Consider the following 13,637-nt stretch of genomic DNA (forward strand, 5'->3'; position numbering starts at 1 on the left):
AAAGGAATTGTCAGAAGTTAGGTCCATCAGGGGTTCAGGGAAAATACCATGGCTCATTGCTGTAAAAACAATTCTGATAGACATGGGCTTGGAACATCTTTGGTCATCCCCACAATCTAATCCCTTCCCACCTAAAGATGAATTTAAATCTCTATATTGGGCCACTACCCGCCTAAAAAGAGTGATGCTGTCCAATAAAAATGACCTCACAGGCAGGTTTCTAACATTCAAAATTGACCTATTGAGAGAGCCATACTGGGATGTTATTTCCCGACCGCTAGATAAGAAATTGTACCATCAGTTTAGAGTGGGCGCTTTGCCATTAAACATCTTTCTGAACAAATGGTCCACAGGGATATCACCTTATTGTATGTGCTGCTTAGGTCATATTGAGTCAGAAGGTCACTTCCTTTTTGCCTGTCCTAGGTATGGAGCACCTCGGAAAAAATGGCTAAAACCTCTGTTCCAAAATTTACCATATAAAACAGCAATGGAAGCCATACAGGTGCTCAGGACTAACACCTCAGAGGTCTTTGTGGTAGCCTTGGCAAAGTACTTGGGCTGGGCTTGGCTCCTTAGGTTAAAAAAGCGCTCGTCTTAGCGCCAAGTGCAAAAGTCGTTCTGCTATTTGCCATAATCTGTTTAGTTTAAGTATACACCTGTTAAACCACCCTACGACTATGTCCTATTAACTGCATTCATTGTTCGCGATCTAGAACTGTAATCCTAACTTTTTAAATATATTTTTTGTCTTTTCCTATTTTTTTAAATTCTACATAAAATATTCAGGTTTTTTTTTATTCACTAATTGAAATTTAATCCTGTTTTATTCACTTGTTAAGAAATGCTCTTTTGTTTGTGCACTTATGTATTTTTGTGAGTGTCTAAATAATAATTATGTTCATTGATTTCCTTTGGATATTTTAAATGAACCAGTTATATTCTTTTGTATTTTGATATGTCTTTTATGATTGCTAATAATCGAAATAAAGACTTTAAAACCTAACCTGTATCTCTGTAGAAGACCTTGCTACTTGCAGATCATACGTTTCTCTAGACGAGGTCAGTGGCACATTTTTTTGTAAAAGAACGGCTTTCATTCTGCTTAAAGTATCAATTCGTATAGAAGAGATATTCAGTGAAGGCCATAAAGCCGCTCCCTTTCCGTCTTGCTTTTTGGATACAATACTTGCATACAACAAGTGACCGTGGATGGAGTAGTTTCTGTCCTGTAACTCCAGTTCTGTAGTGGGGTATCTCTGTTATAGTCATAATCTAGTGAATAGTCCCGCCCATGTGCGTGGACCCCGGAGCAATCAAAAATAATCTCTTAAGTCCTGCACAGACACGTTAGAGAGAATTTAAAGCCAGATAATGCAGCCTATATCCACAGGCTATACTGTCCAGTACTTCAACTAGAAATTCTACCAAAAACCCACAAACAGCACAGCCTGTCCAGTGTTTTCCACAGAGAAAAGCCTTCCCCTACCAGCAGAAGCCTCTGGAATGATAGAGATAGGAGTGGACAGACAAGCCCCATAGCCTGCCATTATGTGGCTCAGAACAGGATACTGTGCCTTTAAGAGAACCTTCCAGAACTCTCTCAGTATCCCAGAATGCACAGCAGGTCCCTTTTACTTTCAGTTCTTTTTGAAGGCGTAACACGCCAGACCTGTAGCATTCCTTACATGAATATCTTTCTCCACCGGGGAGGAGGGCGGGCGCTTATGACTATAACATAGATACCCCTACTACAGAACTGGAGTTACAGGACAGAAACTACTCCTTCTGTAGTAGGGGATCTCTGTGTATAGTCATAATCTAGTGAATAGAATGGCAAGCCCATCCCCACACCAAAGCGGCGGTGGAGAGAAGAGAAATAACACCACTACTGTGCGAACAGATTTTGCAGCGGAGCCTGCCCAACCTGAGCGTCTGTCCTGGCATCAGTGTCCAGATAGTATTGCTTAGCAAAGGTATGGACCGACTTCCAAGTGGCCGCCTTGCAGATCTCTGCAATTGGAACATTACGTAGCAAAGCAGTCGTAGCAGCTTTGCCCCTGGTGGAATGAGCCTTAGGCTTACCCCCTAAGGTCTTATTAGCCTTCTGGTAACACAATTGTATACAGGACACAATCCACCTAGAGATGGACTATTTTGAGGTAGCAAGACCGGTCATGACTGATCCATAGTTGATAAACAATTGGTCTGACCTACGAATATCTTTAGTTTTATCCAGATACAATTTCAACACCCTCCTAACATCCAGGGAATGCAGAGACCTTTCCGCTGGAGACGAAGGATTCTGAAAAAACATAGGCAAAGTTATGGTCTGGTTAACATGGAAATCAGAGATAACCTTTGGAAGAAATTTAGGGTGAGTACGCACAACAACCTTAGCAGCATGAAGTACAGTATAAGGTTCTTGGCAACACAACGCCTGAATCTCACTCACCCTACGGGCCGATGTGATGGCCACGAGGAACGCCGCCTTCCATGACAGGTGCTGCAACGAAGCCTTATTAATAGGTTCAAAAGGCTCCTTCATCAATCTGGACTGCACCACATTGAATTCCCATGAAGGCGAAGGAAGCCGGACAGGAGGGAACACTTTCTTCAAGCCTTCCAAAAAATCCTTGATCACAGGGATCTGGAAGAAGGAGGTCTGTGAAGGGCACTTCCTGTAGGCAGTCAGCGCAGTGAGATGAACCTTAATGGAATGGAAATTAAGGCCAGACTGCGCCAACTGTAGAAGATACGGAAGGATGTCATCTTCCTTACATGTTGTTGGATCATAGTTCTTGGACTTGCACCAGATGCAGAATCTCTTCCACTTGTAAGCATAGGAAGTCCTAGTGAAAGCTCGCTTAGCCTCCTTCAATATGTCCATACAGTCTTCTGGTAGATTCAAATGGCCATATTGCACTATCTCAGGAGCCATGCCGCCAAACTCAAAGACGAGAGGTTGGGGTGCACCATCTCCCCCCCGAACTTCGTGAGAAGGTCCGGCCGGCACGGCAGCTGTATGTGAGGAAGGAGAGACCGGTGAAGCAGGTCCGTGAACCACCACTGCCTGGGCCATTCCGGGGCAATCAGGATCATCCGCACCCTGGACTGGGACAGCTTGATAAGCACCGCCGGAATCAGGGGAATGGTTGGAAAAGCGTACAGAAAGCTGTTCGACCAGTTGATCCATAGTGCATTCCCCAGCGTCCCCTGCTGGTAGTACCTGGAGGGGAAGCCTCTGCATTTGCTGTTTGCGGTGGTGGCGAACAGATCTACATCTGGAGTCCCCCACCTTGTATTTATATTTGTAATTACATTTAGAAGGCGCTCAGCTACCCACATAGGCTCTCCCGGCGCCGATTGAGATAGTACTAAGGTGAATCCAACAATTATCATTGAGGGAAGAGCCAGGTTTTAAGGTCTCTGTGAAATTTCGTCAAGGATGGCTCTGGTTTCAGAGCGACTGAGAGAGAATTCCACAGCCTGGGAGCCAAACAAGAGAAGGAGTGTCCGCCCATTCTCATCAATTTGAAACGTGCAATCAGAACGTTCCCTTGAGATGAGGATCTGGGAAGGCGAGATGGAGAGTATTGTTGGACAAGAGACTGGAGATAGGCCGGAGCTAACCCCTGCTTGATTTTATACATAAAGCAGAGGGCCTTAAATTTGACTGGGCTTTCAATGCAGAGCCAGTGTAAGTCTTTAAGAAAGGGGGAGATGGAAGATCTCCACGGGACCTTACATAAAAGGCGTGCGGCCGAGTTTTGGACAAGCTGGAGTTTACTCCGGATCTCAACGGTCACTCCAAGGTAAAGCACATTGCCGTAGTCCAGGCGAGAGGTGAGCAGAGCCTGGGTAACATTGCGCCTTGTCGAGTACAGGAGCATCCAGAGGATTTTCTGAAGCCACCCTAAGATGGAGACCTTGCGAAGACTTCTCCTAGTACTTCGTTGTTTATGACCCATTCGTGGTTTTCCTGAATCAGTCTGCTCAGTGCGTCCGCCTGAACATTCTGCACACCTGGTAGATGGGTAGCCGTTATCGTCAGTCCTCTGGCCAGAAGCCAGTGCCATATCGCCTGCGCCTCCTGAGACATAGTGTGTGATCTCGAGCCCCCCTGCTTGTTGAGGTAATACATTGTGGTCGTATTGTCCGTCTGTAAAGCAGAGAGTTGGTCTGGAAAGACGGATTAAAGGCCTTCAGCACCAAGTGAACAGCTCTGATTCCAGGAAATTGATGTGATACGTGGACTCCGTCGGGGACCACGTACCTTGTATCTGTAATTCTCCAGAGTGTGCCACCCAGCCGTGGAGAGACGCATCTGTCACGATAGTCTGCGTGGGAATGTCCTTGTGGAAGGGAACCCCTCTGAGGAGATTCTCTGCTGAACACCACCACTTCAGAGACTGAAGAGCATGCAGAGACAGTCGTATCTTGTCGTCCCAAGACCCTTTCCTCTGATCCCACTGATCCTCCAAGCACTCCTGCAATGGTCTCATATGCAGCCGTGCGTGTGGCATGAGGAAGATACAAGAGGCCATCAAACCCAGTAGAGAAGACACCGTCCTCACTGTTGTAGATGGAGCGGTCATAAGAGCCTGAGCCTTCCGAAGGAGTGATAATCGCCTCTCCTCCGAAGGAGACACGCTTGCTGACAGCGTATTGATGTAGGCTCCCAAGTACTGTAGGCACTGGACCGGAGTCGTGACAGACTTGGACATGTTGATGTGCAACCCCAGCTTGTTCAAGAGAACGCACGCCTTCTGGAAGTGCGCTTGAGCTTCCGAGTATGAGGAGGCCTTGATCAACCAATCGTCCAGGTACGGTTAGACGAACACCTTGTTCTTCCTCAGGTGTGCCGCTACCACTGCCATGCACTTCGAGAACGTTCTGGGTGCAGACTTCAGCCCGAATGGCAGTAAAGTGTACTGATAATGATTGGCGCCGACTTGGAATCGCAGGAACTTCCTGTGTTTTTGTGCAATGGGCACATGGAAGTAAGCATCCTGTAGGTCTATAGCACATTGCCAGTCTCCCTGTTGCAGCTGAGGATAAATTTGATTCAACGACAGCATGCAAAATTTCTCTCTGCGAATCCACTTGTTTGCTTGTCGCAAATCCAGAATGGGCCTGAACTCGTTCTTGTCCTTCTTGCAAACCAGAAAGAACCTTGAGTACAGACCTCTTCCCCTTTGAGACAGAGGTACGTCTTATATCGCCCTCTTCCTTAACAGGGTATCGGCCTCCGCCTGGAGCTCGCGCAGTCGAAACTGTGAGCTGACCGGTGGAATTGCTGGAGGCGGGCTAGTTAACCAAAGACTGTATCCATTGCAAACAATTTTCAGCACCCACTTGTCCTGAGTGATTTTTCTCCACTCTGCCAGAAAAAATTGAACGCTTCCCCCCACCGTAGTGGGTAACGGATGCAGGGGAAGTAACCGCTCAGGGCCTAGACCCGGCCGGGTCTTTCTTCACCGCTGCGGACTGCTGCCCGCCTCTGCCCTTCTGGCGCTTATGGAAGGGCCTCCGGAATTGCTGCTGCTGTCCCGAAGCATGTCCTTCCCCTCTGCCCTGCGCCCCGAACCTTCTCTGGAACGGGCGGTAGGTCTTCTTCTCCAACCCGACAGCCGTCAGGGTCTCGGCCTCCGCTTTCATGCGGCCCTTCTCGTCGTCAACATGCTTGCCAAACAGGGTTTCCCCCGAGAAAGGCAGGTTGGCCACCCCGTTGTTGAGCCTCTGGCTTGAGAGACGTAAGTCGAAGCCAAATGTTGGGCCTTTGGTTGACACCATGGCAGTACCCCTGCGCCGCCAGAAGGGACACAGCAGCAGCCGCGATGATGAGCTGATTCGACACCAACATCCCCTCATTCAGGATCTCCTGAAAATCTTCTTTCTTCTCTCAAGAAAGAAGCTCATCGAATTGCTGGAGGGAGTCCCATAGGGCTCGATCGTATCACCCTAGCAAGGCCGCGGCACTGGCCGCCTTCATCGTGGTAGACGCTGTCCCACATACCTTCCTGCCAGCCGAGTCTATCCAGCGGCTCTCCTTATCAGGAGGCACTGTAGACGACGGGGTGGTGGCGTGCTGCTTCCTAGCTGCCGTCACTATGACCGAGTCCGGTGTTGGATCCATCCTAAGAAAAGCCGGGTCAGAATCCGGAGCCCGCTACTTCTTGAGGAGCCTGGAGGGGGCCGCCTTCGTCACCGCCAGAGTGAGAAACAACTCATTGGCGGGCTCCACCAAACCTGGTACTAGAGGCAGCAACGGTCGAGACGGGTGCTTCTTATGTAGCGTCTCGAAAATCACGGACGTCGTGGGCGTAGGCACCGTCACCGTGATGCACAACTTAGCCGCACCCCTCAGCAGAACATCTTGGAATGAGACAATGTCGTCTACAGGCGGCACCCTCGTCCCTGGGGATTCCAAGAAAGTCGGTGAGTATTACCTGGTCCCAGAAGAGTTTGTGTGGGATCTGGATCTGCGCCTCCTGTGGCGTCGTCTTGATCTTGTCGACGACCGGTGACGACTACACGATCTCCCCCTCCGGTCGGAGCAAGACGCGATCTCCTTGGCTTCGGCCGCTCCACAGGCCTCACAGGAGCAGGTGACTGCGGCCTGACCGGGGGCATCGGCTGAGGAGTCCTCTTAGGCGGCGTCGGGTACCGTGGTAGTGAAGCCGTCCTCGGCGGAACCACCGGCGGTCCAGAAGGAGGAAGCAGAGGATAAAAATGAGGAGGGAGAGGCAGAAGGGGAGGCGGAGTGGGATTCCACGGTGGAGGATCCTTGGGCAATGGAGGAGATGGGGAAGGTGTCCTCGGCTTAGGAAGTGTATATACCTCGGAGTACACAGAGCCCTGTGACTCTCTTTTCTTCTTAGGCGGAGGTGATGGTGAGGCAGAGCCTATTGGCGCACGTCGGTGCGTCCCAGCGGACCCAGAGGAACTCCTGGCACCAGAACTCCTTCTGTGCTTCCTTGGCGTTGAAGAACGCCGCCTCAACGGCGACAGTCGTTCTCTCGATGTCGTACTCCCTCGTCTTGATGGCGAACGCCTCCGTCTCGACAGCGAACGCCTCCGTCTCGACGCCGAACGCCTCCTCGACGTCAAGGATGCCCTCGACGACGACCTCCTACTCTTCGCCGACGGCGAACGGCGGTGTCCCCTCGATGGCGAGCGCCGACGCCGGGCCGCCTCTCGATGTCGATGACTCGACGACGGCGCAGACGAGGACGATGAAGATATCGTCAACGGCGATCTCGCCGGCGGTCTAGTCAGGTCCCTCGACGTCGCCTCGACCCGGAGCCCTGGTGGAACGGGGAACAGACTGCTGTCATCCCTCTCGACGCAGTTGTCGGTGCTATCGACGCTGGCGAAGAACTTGGACCTTTGCTGGTCTTCCTGCCCCTGGAGAGCCCTCTAGAGGCCTCAGCATGGGCAGATGAAGTATGCCCAGACCCACCTCCACCTTGTGCCTTCAGTCTTCTATCTTCCAGGCCTTGGAGCCTGATCTTCATCCTATCTCTCAGGGTACTGCTGAAGAAGGACTGGAAAATGTCACACTCCTCCGGGACATGAGATGAGGGAAGGCAGATGATGCACACCTCATGTGGGTCCGACTTGGCCTTCTTCCTCGAACACTCTGGGCATTTGTCAAACCAAGCAGGCATTGTGACAAATAAAAGAGTGCTCAAAGACACACACAAGGAAGAAAGCACCAAAGTACTTCAAATGAAAGCACTCAAACACTTGAAAAGTGAAAAAATCTGTAAAGAAACCCTAGAAAGGGAGAGCTCAATGCTCCAGGGTCCTGCTTGCAGGGGCCGGAAAAAAGAAATGAAAGTAAAAGGGACCTGCTGTGCATTCTGGGATACTGAGAGAGTTCTGGAAGGTTCTGTTAAAGGCACAGTATCCTGTTCTGAGCCACATAATGGCAGCCTATGGGGCTTGTCTGTCCACTACTTTCTCTATCATTCCAGAGGCTTCTGCTGGTAGGGGAAGGATTTCCTCTGTGGAAAACACTGGACAGGCTGTGCTGTTTGTGGGTTTTAGTGGAATTTCTAGTTGAAGTGCTGGACAGTGTAGCCTGTGGATATAGGCTGCATTATCTGTCTTTAAATTCTCTTAAGTGTCTGTGCAGGTCTGCAATTTTTGACGACTTGAGAGATTATTTTTGATTGCTCCGGGGTCCACGCACATGGGCGGGACTATTCACTAGATTATGACTATACACAGAGATCCCCTACTACAGAAGACACAGTTACAAGATAACTTTTTCCTGGCAACATGCCACAACAGCTGTGATCATTCAGCATAACGTAGCTGCCATTGGATAACTGCCTGAAAATCGGTACTATTGCTGTGGAGGGGGAACCTTGCAGGTGGCATGAGAGGTTATTTGCAGAACCGTCGCAGGCTCCGTGCAAATTAATACCCTGGCACAAAAGTGTACCACTCAGTGAGTTTTTGCAATTATTACCACTAAGGAATACTTCATGTCCCCTATTCCAACATCTGTGTGTGTATGGTAGAACCCAGGTTGACTTAATGTATACTTTACCCAACCTTTCGCACAGGCCCGCTGGTATATGCTCCAGACAATACTGAAACAGGAAAGACATCACTGGTATCGTAATGGTGCCATGAATTATCCATTCAAAGACGGGTTTCTCAGAAACTGTTAATTGTAATCTTTTGAGTTTTTCAATGCTCAGCACCGTATAGTCTGCTCCTCTTTGTGCCAAAGAGATTTGTTTATCTGTAGGGTTAAATACAGCAAACAATGGCGTGGTATAGATTAGATGCCATGGCACATAGCCTGAATGCAGATTTTGCAACGTCCAGCCTAACAGCATGATAGAACGTAATTGAGACTGGCCATGTTGTAACATTAACAAGTCTTGTTATATGATGTCAATTGCAGATGACACAATGCTGTCCAAAGGATAAATTATGGAGGACAGAGTCGTTAACTCATTGTCCACTACAGATATGCTTTTTTGTAAATTAATACGATCAATTTCTCGTATTCTTTCTGCAGTTTCCATTTGCGTCACTTTCCATATTTCGTTGTATGCCGCATATATTCCGGCATATATGAAACGTTTTTTGCCGTGGTTTAAGAAATCTCGCAAATCATTGCTTTCTTAAAGTAAAGATAAGTGTTGTTTTATTTCTGGAAGTGTAGATTTCTGAAGCCACTCAAGGCACAATTTCCCTACACTGTAAGTGGTTACTATCCCTGGATGTTGTCTCTGGGAATATCTTGGATCTGGCCTATTCATTTTGAAACCCTGTGTTTTGTTCAGGAATCTATCTTGACAGTTATTTGTGTCTGTTGGCCAGATTAACCATTTTTTCCAATCAGGATTTGTTCTGTTCTGTTTTAAAATATATGGTACGTCTACCTCCTCCTCTGTAGTATTATTACTGTCAGATGTGGGTTTAGGTATAGACGGTTTATTTAAATCTTTTATCTTAGCTAAGCCAAGACATGAAGTTTGTTGAACAGTGTCATTCAAAAACATTGTTTGTTCTGGTATAATGCAGGCTCTAAACAGGGCTTCTAAACCTTGTACCTGCCAGTCTTTCGTGCCTCAGACAGTTTTTGTCTTGATGTTGTCTTTCCAAAAGTCAAAACCTAATGTAGACAGCTGAGCAGAGAAGTTTGCAGAATAAATTTTCATACCGGTCTTGTTTAAATTTCTAAAATAAAACGTTTCAGGATTGGTAACATTAAACCCTGAGAAGTACAAAAACGTTACTTGAAATGTTTTATAACTGCCTTTTGGCGGCGTTGGACAATGTTCCCATTGATTGTAAAGAAACACATTTCCAGGGCTTGCAGATTTATGCAAATAATGGTGACCATAATGATTAAAGCAATACATTTGTTCATAATCTGATGACCCTTCTAGGTAGTCATGCTCTGTAAATTTAGCTGACATTTCTAAATCTTTTATCATGTTGTTAACAGTCTCAAAGTCCCAATCATCAGAGAATTTACTGGGTGCGACAAAGTCACTCAAAGAAACCTTAAAGTGATGTGAAATCTTCAATAATTCCACTACACCATAGATGTCATAATCAGTTCTATCCCATGCTATACCCCCAGGTATAGGAATGGCTATGATGTTTACTGCTGACAGGCTTCTTCTTTCACAATGAGATGATTTGTAAGGTTTCAGAACCAAGTTGATTTTCTTACTTGCTGTGTCCATAGTACTATATTTTCCAGCTATCATTTGTCCCAAGCTAAAAACTAAAATCAGCCATAACAGGAGAAAAAATACACCTAAACCAATCCAAAATTCAATTCATGGTGAAACCAGATATATTTTCTCAAGTTGATGAAAGATTTCTGTTACTTTTTCCTTGAAGTTTGTCTTTGCTGGCTTATCATCGGGTTCACTGGGATCCTCAGAAAAGTTATCGATGTTGATAAAGTAGCCTGAAGCAGTTCTGTCAATTGTTGGAATTGCATCAGGATTGTTATTAATCTTTGCAGTTGCTTCTTCCTTTGTCATATTGGTATAGTCAGAGGCTACATCATTGTAGACAGGTTTTTCTTGACGAACTGTTATTTGGGTCTCAAGAGGCACGAGTTCCATGGCTTTGTTGCATAGTCCTTCTTTTCTTACTGCAGGTTTATCAAACGTGATACGTTTTTCAGTCTGAACCTCTTGGATAGTAGCAAGGTTTGGTTGTCTGCTATTTATCGGGAGTCCACTGGGCCTACTACTTATTATTGGCCACATGTTGTGGTTTGACCAGGTCGATGGATACAACTCTGTTCTCCATTTTACCAGCAAGGGGCGGTAGTACTACTGATCTTGTTCCTTGGATTGCCAAGACAGGTACTGCTTTTCTGTAAGAAGGACCAAATTCCTTCTTTACAGCAGTTTTCTCCCTGACCAGATCCCCTATCTTTGGAATCCAGACAGGCCTTGCTGGGACAGGTGGTTTTTCTTCAGTGGTCATTTGCTTCTGTATGGTATTACTCAGACTTCTTCTTGTTTCATTTAAGTCCTGTAAAACAGTCAAACGATCTTTGACATCAAAGGGTTTTTGTTCCACCACTGAAGTCTGACAATCAAGGTCTTCGATTATCATTCTAGTACCAAACATTAGTTCATATGGAGTGACTTCACCCAGAGAATTTCTTGGCAGCTTATTAAGACTACGTTGGACACTTATTAGATGTTTGACCCACCCATCACCCGAACCTTATACCTTAGCTGTTATGGATTGCTTTATGTCATGTTTTTTTATTTCCTCTACCGCATTACCCTCAGGATGGAAGGGACTAGAATACCGCAATGCAATGCCCAAGCTAGCCATGGCCTCATTGTAAGCTCGGCAGCTAAACGCAGGACCCTGGTCAAAATGTAGCATGCCTATTGCGTATGTGCCGATAAAGACTCGCAAATCCTTTATAACAGTTCTGGCGTCAGACGAGCGCTGGGGCCACATCCAAATAAATCTTGTCCTAGTAGTTATGGGGCCACATCCGTTCAATATAACATTTGCATGTAGATAGTCTAATGCTGTCTATCAATGGTATCTGGACTTGGTTGGCTACTCTGTAGTCAGAAATCTGGTGGCTTTCGCTGCTGCGATCTCTGTTGCAGTTAGGGCAAAAAATTGCGAAATTGTACATGTCAACTCCAATTCCAGGCCACCAGTACATCTTTTCTAATTCTATTCGAGATTTCAAGATCCCTTGATGTCTCAGACCCTCTCCCTTATGTGCTTCTTGAACCAAGTAAGCCCTCCGCGTCCTGTTTGGAATTACTCTATCCCCCACTCCAGGGATTTGAGCAAAAGGAACGGAGTTTGCATCAATTATGTATATATTACCGAGTGGATAGTTTAGAGGTAACGCTGCATGATTTCCTTCCATTGAAGCTTTTACTGCTAATAGCGTTTCACCATCTATTACTTTTTTTGAGCTTTTTATTGTAGCTACGGAAGACGTTTGCACAGCTGCCTTCGCGGCTCCATCAGCCAATAAATTCCCTGCAACGTGAACACCATCACGTTGATGACTCAGTGTATGAATCACGTGAGTCTTTTGTAGTTATTTTTGCAAAAGAACTACTTGTTCCCAAAGCGTTTTATGCTTGATGGTGCCACCTTTTGAATTCTTGAATCCGTTTTTAACCCAGTTCTGCAAATTTTCGTTGTAAGATTCAACGCATAAATACGAATCGCACACTATTAGTGTGGGGAATTCGTGATCAGTATTTTCAAGCGCCATCTTGAAAGCCTGTAGTTCAGCTCGCTGAGCTGTACAGTCCCCGAGTGATTGAGTTTTAGTGACCATAGGTCTGAATTTACTTTTGCGCCAACAATATTTAACGATCGCGCACACAGCACTATATGCTTGTTTACCCCCAATTGCTGGCTGTGCTGATCCGTCTGTATATATTATACATCCGTAATGTTCTAGAGGCAGAGTTTCGGTCGGCATAGGACATTCATATTCATATTGTAGGAATTCTTGTGTCTTCAAGTAGGGGTCAAACACGTATTCAACGTCTGTTGCAGCAAGAGAGTTAACCCATTGTATCCATCTTGGATGTAAAGCTTTTGCATTTGGAATGCTCGCTTTTGTCACTGCCTCTAGGGCAGGTACAGGCGTAACAATCATTATTTGTTTCCCTGTGCGAGAGCTCTCTCTTTTGCTACTGCAGTTTGAAACGCTGTCAGAATTTTTTCTGTTGAAGTGAATTTCATTTCAGCTTGTGTGTACAAGTGTGATTTGTATGCTATTGGTACCTTTTCACCTTCATTAAAGGTCAGGTATGTGAATCTGCATCTCCCTGGGATGATTCGGATCACAAGGTTGCTTACATTGTTGCGTGTTTGTAATTTTGTTTTTGCTAACATGTCTGTTTGTACTGAACGCAAAATTTCTGTATGGTGTTGAGTCCAATTTGTTGTTTTAAAATCAGGTTTGATTAGTTCGTGGTGAGGTTTAACCCTTTCAGCGTAATTCAGAACGTAAGTTCTTCCCAAATTCAGGAAACCTAGAATTGACTAAGTCTTTCAGCGTTTTAGGAGGTTGGAGCAGCACACATTTCTCAAGAAAGTTTGCTGCCAAGCTTTTGCCTTCACCTGATAACTCGTAGACGTTGAGGTGGGCAATTCGTGATTTCTTAAAATTGAATTTATACCCTTCTGAAGCAAGCCCAAGTATTATGGTGTTTACTCTTTTCAAGTGCCTATCCAAATCGTCATCTGTAAGATAGATGTCATCGACATAAGATAATGCCTCATCATCATACATTTGTATTAACTTTGTTACTCTGGCTGAAAATAACCCTGGACTATTCTTGAATCCCTGGGGGAGACGGCAAAATTGTTCCTGTGTCCCCAAGATTGAGAAAGCATTTAAATGCCTGCTTTCTGGTGCAATGTTTTGACAGAAAAACCCATTTGAAATATCTAATGTGGTTTTATATTTCTTGCGCACAATGTTATTCATCAGTGTAGCACAGTGTGCATTTTGTACTGAAAAAGTTTTGCAACGAGAGTTTAAGTGTCTGTAATCCAAAACTAGACAATATGAATTGTCTGGTTTGGAGACAGGAAACAAAGGATTGTTCATTGACGAGGTGCATGTTTCAATC

The sequence above is a fragment of the Lissotriton vulgaris genome, chromosome 6 (genome assembly GCF_964263255.1).
Source record: "Lissotriton vulgaris chromosome 6, aLisVul1.2, whole genome shotgun sequence".
Classification (NCBI taxonomy): Eukaryota; Metazoa; Chordata; class Amphibia; order Caudata; family Salamandridae; genus Lissotriton; species Lissotriton vulgaris.